This window comes from Dendrobates tinctorius, unplaced genomic scaffold, assembly GCF_039654945.1.
Source record: "Dendrobates tinctorius isolate UK_male_01 unplaced genomic scaffold, ASM3965494v1 ptg000086l, whole genome shotgun sequence".
NCBI lineage: Eukaryota > Metazoa > Chordata > Amphibia > Anura > Dendrobatidae > Dendrobates > Dendrobates tinctorius.
The window spans coordinates 54,427,943-54,433,942 of record NW_027361754.1 but is presented as its reverse complement, the minus strand read 5'-3'; the positions used below and the strand labels follow the sequence as shown (position 1 = coordinate 54,433,942).

General features: G+C 43.0%; 1 protein-coding gene across 2 annotated transcripts in view; it reads left to right on the top strand.

Moving 5' to 3' along the window:
• The first annotated feature begins 804 nt into the window (after nt 1-804).
• Nucleotides 805-6,000, top strand: part of PRKCZ (protein kinase C zeta) — a 285,933-nt gene continuing 280,737 nt past the window's right edge. Inside the window, exon 1 of one of the 2 annotated variants that reach the window (XM_073585407.1) lies at nt 805-920. The gene's annotated coding sequence lies outside the window, so the exon portion shown is untranslated. Of the gene's footprint in view, nt 1,173-6,000 lie in introns of both variants that reach the window. The other variant, XM_073585406.1, reaches the window with a different exon arrangement.

Below are 6,000 nucleotides of genomic sequence, written 5' to 3'. Positions count from 1 at the left end.
GTCCTGCAAGGTCATTGGTGACCCAATCGGCTCTGCTATGCAGCCACGAGGTTGGTATCCCCTGTAACAGGGGCTAATATGCCACACCCAGTTACAGTTGAAGTCAGCTATATAACTATTAATATAAAATACTCAGTCTTTTAATACCTTATAGGGGCACAGTGCATAAAACAAATGATAAAAAAAAACAAACTTAAACAAAGAAGTCCAAATTCTACATTGAATTTCCAGAGACCATTTTAAATTAAATAACATATATTAAGTAAGCTTCATTTATTGCAAAAAAAATAAGAGAAAAAAATAATTGGAGTATAAGAACGAGAAAAATATGTAAAAAAAAAAGTGTCCAGCCCTCAACTAGTTAATATTCGAGCATTGCAGAATGCTGCCTGTATAGGAAGGTGTCATTTGTGGCCCCTCAGCAGGTGAATGAATGACCTATGAGTGCAGCTCTGGAATGCCGGGTGACTGAATTCCTCGGTGACTCCAGGTAGCGCTGCTCACCGTCAGTGCATGTGTCAGTGCAGTCAGGACGGACTCTCCACATTCCAGCGATGACAGCTCCCACTTACCGCTCTCTTACTCACTTACTGACCCGCACACACGCCCACCCTTCCTGATTGGCTGTAGGTGTAATCCGTTTTGCTTCCATTGGTTAATCTTTATAATCCCCGGACCAGGTATTTGACACTCTGATCCCATTGGTTTCTATTTCCTGACCGATCTCATTCATTGGTTAGAATAATCGCCCTTGTGTAACGTGATTGGTCAATTTGGTCCCCAAACTTTCCCCCATTGGTTAAACCTGACACCACAGTTATTCCGCCATATTCCGGGAGTCCGGTGCTCTCCGGACTGGGTGTTCTCCGGAGCCGGCAGAGTTATTTCGGGGCGGATGTGAGCGGGTTCTGGAGACGCGGGTAACTTGTAGTAAGAGGGTTCGGCCCGGTGCAGCAGGTGTATAGGAAGGTGTCGCACTTGTGCGCTGTCTCCGCCTCTCGCCTATAGGGGGCGCCTGCCCGAATGTAAGAAGTTCAGGTAGCGCCTGGTATACATGACCCTGACCTCACCGAGCACCGCAGCCCCAGCCATGCTCCGGGCTGCGCCCTGCATCTCCCCGGGTGTGTGCTCCGGCAATGAGCGGGGTCCCCGGGTGTAGCCGCCGACTGCAGGTAACTTTACACCGTCATCCCTTATTCATGGCAATGACAGGTCCGGCTGCATTCTATAGAGCTCCACAGTGTGTGTGTATATATATATATATATATATATATATGTACTGTGTGTGATGAGTGGGCAGTGTATATATAGTGAGTTGTGTGTACAGTGTGATGGGTCTGTATTCTCCCTTGTACAGTCAGTGTGTATACTGTGATATGTATATACAGTGTCGTGATATATATATATATATATATATATATATATAATCTGCTATGTATGTACAGTGTTCTTTATTTTATTTATTATGCTTTGCATATATTTCGCCATTACAGTGCTTTTCAGACATCATCACTGAAAGGGAGAAGATACAGATTAGATATTATAAGTAACTTTTTGACAGTGATGATGATCAGTGAGTGGAACAGGCTGCCACGAGAGGTGGGGAGTTCTCCTTCCATGGAAGTCTTCATACAGAGGCTGGACAGACATCTGTCTGAGATGGTTTGGTGATTCTGCATTGAGCAGGGGGTTGGACACGATGACCCTGGAGGTCCCTTCCAACTGTTATGGTCTATGGGCACTGTCCCTGACATTCTATGGTTCTATGATCACTGTCCCCATTAGGACTCACAATCTAGATCGATATCAGGATGTCTTTGGAGTGTGGGAGGAAACCCATGCAATCAAGAGGAGAACATACAAACTCATTGCAGATGTAATCCTAGGTGGTATTTGAACCCAAGACCCCAGTGCTGCAAAGCAAGAGTGCTAACCACTGAGCCATCGTACAGTGCATATAATATATATACACAGTGTATGTATAACATACAGTGTGTGTATGTATGTACATAATATATACTGTGTGAAGTGTGTGTATATAGAATCGTAGAGTTGGAAGGGACCTCCTGGGCCATCTGGTCCAACCCCCTGCTCAAAGCAGGATTCGCTAAATCATCCCAATATATTAGTGTATTCTGTGTGGTACATACTGTATGTGTATATACAGTGTTTAAATTGTTGATTTCATCTGTTGATGCCCAGTTTCCACACTTCAGCATGTATAAAATCATTATTTTTGCTACTTATTATCAAATTGTTGTAATGCAAAATGTAAATTCTTCGTAACTTTTGTCAACATTGCAAGGCTCTGTTCACTTTTCCAGTAGTTATTTTCAGTTTTGAGATCATAATAGCCGAAATAAAGTGTTGCAGCACAGAACTCATTCATTTTAATGGGGTTGTCCTCTACTAGTTTCTAAATGTTTGGCCATAATTAAAATATTAAGGCCGGGATCACACTTGCGAGAAACTCGGACGAGTCTCGCACCCCAATACCCGGCAGTGCTGCCAACACTCAGGATCGGAGTATGTGGCTACATGTATTTCTATGCAGCCGCACAGTCCGGTGCCGGTGGCAGTGCCAAGTATTGAGATGTGAGACTTGTGCCAGTTTCTTGCATGTGTGATCCCGGCCTAAAGCGTCTACTCTCCTCCCGGCGCCGTTCCATCGGTGTCGGCACTTGGGTTCCTGGGGCTCCCATGCTGTTGCTATGACTCATGGTGCCCAGTCAGCGTTGGTGTCACTGTCCCCACCTTTTGTCAAATTAAACATGAAGAGGATATCACGACTGCTGTGTATCTGACTTCCTCTTTGTTACAATAGTATGAAGGTGGGGACATTGACGCCAGCATGATTGGGCACCACGTGTCATTCCACTGCATGAGAGTCCCAGGACCACGAGTGCTGGAACGGCACGGGAGGCGAGCATAAGCAATTTTTATCTTATTGGGGCCAAACAGAGAAAGGGGCATCCTACAACCCCTTTTTAACTTCATATCTCCAAAACAGTTTCTCATTGATGTCCATTGCTGCATGCATTTTGTGCTGCTGGGTCCAATGGACACCTCTGGACAGCACACTGCGCCCTCCTTTGTCCTGGCATACACTGCCTCTTCTATTTTGACTTTTTCTTAAATTTATTTGTTTTTATTGTCTGCTGATAGTGCAGCCGTGTGGGGTCTAATCGTTATCAGCACCGCTCATCATTGATTCAGAAGTGAGTGGTATCAAATAATCCCACCGATCTTGTATGGATGGCCTATCCTAGAGGTTTTCCAACAGTATCAAATACCTGGTAAACCCCACATGGCAACTTAGCCTGGGTTCATACCATATTTGAGCCACAAATCGGTGTCTCGTCAGGGCTTTCGTCTGAATTTTTGAAAAACTGGATTCAGGCGTATCCGCCGACGGGGCTAGTGACTTTAATGTAGCAGACATAATATATATGTGCTCTGTCTGACCTCACTTAAATCAGTGTCCCCCTTTTTGAGGTGGGCACAAAGACTTGTCATTCGCATTTTTGTGCCTATATTGAAAAGACGGACACTGCCGAAAATGAGTCCAGACAGCACAAAGTGACTTCTGCTTTAGTAAAAGTCAATATCTTTGTCGGCAGATACGCATGAATACTGTTTTTCAGGGCTTCAGATGGAAACTGATGGTGTCGCTGACGTGTAGCTAAAACGTCATGTGCACATAGCTTTAAAATTGCATTAAAAAAAAAAAAGTTTAAAGCATAACAAAGTTGTTCATGCATGGTTAAAACTTCTGCAGATTTTGCACGTTTGTATCCCACTGTGAAATAATAGTTGTATACTACTGCGTTTTTATGTTACTTTCCCGATTTCTAATGTACGGTAATTGTCCTTTGTAATGTGTCCTGTGCCCTTTAGTGGCCAATGTTTAGTGCAGCTGTCACACTTGGAGCCTTTGGGAACATTGACAAGGATTATGTGACATTAATAGCGTATGGCTGTGTTCACACGTTGCATTTTTTCTGCAGGCAAAATCTTCTTTCTTGGCAGTGAAGAAGTTGCTTAGAAAAATCCAGGCTTTGCAGCCTTTCTCTTTTTTTTTTTTTTGCTTCGTTTTTCAGGATCCCATAGTTCAGCTTTGCTTCCATCACAGAAGCATGAACAATGTAAGGTGTCAGTTCACCAATGCAAGATATATGTGAAGCCTTAGGTTAAAAAAAAAAAAAAAGTATCATCGGGGGGAGGTGAATTGGTAGGGAAAAGTTTAACTAAGGCCTCTTTCACACATCAGTGTCTCCGGTACGTGTGGTGACAGTATTCACATGTACCGGAGACACTGACACACGTAGACCCATTCAAATGATTGGGTCTGTGAACATGTCAGTGTGTTTCTATGGACCATGTGTCCCACAAGTAGACATGTCCGTTTTTTATCGTCAGCACGGGTGGCAAAACGTCCCACACGCGTGCATATGGAGAACACACATTGATGTAATCCGTGTGGCACACATTGGCATCGGGGAAGAAGAGCTACAGTAAGAGCTGTTCCCCGGCGGCAGGTGCTGAACACGGCTCTCATCACTTTCCCCTGCTCTGCCGGCGATTGGCACAAGCAGAAGAGAATGATGAGTTATATTGAAGTCAGAACGATGACAGCAGGTGGGGGCTATTGGGATTATTACTCCCATCATCCGACACCAAGGGGCCATGGATATTCGGCCCCCCTAGCCTAAAAACACCAGCCAGCAGCTGCTCAGAAAAGGAACATATATTAGATGTGCCAATTCTGCCACTTTGTACTGCTCTTCCCACTTGCCCTCTAGCGGTGGGAAGTGGGGTAATATTTGTGGGGTTGATGTCATCTTTGTATTTGTACTGTTTACTTTCACGCTTTGGTTGGCCCTTGAGTTGGTCAGGTATTGTTCAATCTCACACCTTGGTTGGCCAATGTTTACTTTGCACATCATTTTAATTAAACTGTACTAATCCTGACTGCCATTCTCAGGTGAGGAGACCAAGACATTATGATTTAAACGTGAGAAAATCGCAAAAATAAGTGGGTTTCATATCTTCTGTTCCTGCTTTTTTCGCTAAAAATGAAGCAACACCTGATATCTGCGTTTTTGTCACATTTTTGCACTTATTCATTGCTTTCTAGGGGTGAAAAATGTTGCAAAAATGATGACATCCTGCAGTTTAAAAAAAAAAAAAAAAAAAAATACAGCAGTTTTCCAATTCAATTAGGGAAAAACGGCAACAGATATTTCTGAAGTGAAAAACGGCATAAAATGAATGCATTTTTACATTTTTTCCCCATCATTTGAATGGATGAAAAGCGCTTAAAGAACATGACAAGCTACAAAATTGAAAAAAAAACAAAACACATTTTCCATTAAAATTCCCAAGGGAAAAAAAAACATGAGATTTCATAAATGCTACATTGCATTTTTTTTTTCCCCTCAACAAAAACGCAACATGTGAACAAGCCTCATTTGTATATGCTGATGACTACATTGACTTTAATGGAGCAATGGAAGTCACTTGGAGCTCTTTCTGGCCTCAAGCTACAGGCAGTCGCCTACTCTACCCTTAGGTAGAAGAATAATTTAAGCTCTGTAGTTATAATAATCTATCCTAATGGAAAATGCAGGACCTCAACATCAGGAACACGGGAGGTTCTACGAGGTGGAATAATGGTGAGAAGATCATGAGAGGAGTTGTGCACCTGAATGTGTCGTCATGTTTATGCACTGTATTTGTAAACGATCATTGATACAACGTATAGAAACTACAATGTATCACACTTGAAGATGAGCTGAATTTTGATTTTATGTGTTCAGAAAAGGGCGAGTTCCCTTACATGTAGCCCATCGGCGGTCGTTTAGTGCCGCCGGATGGCTAATGTTAAACGGACCCCTAGATGATAAATATAGCTTGCAGAAAAACCCTTCCATCTTGATAAGTATCGCTAACACTGTCATTGTTATAATGGTACTGGAATGCAAATGGTGATTCATTGTT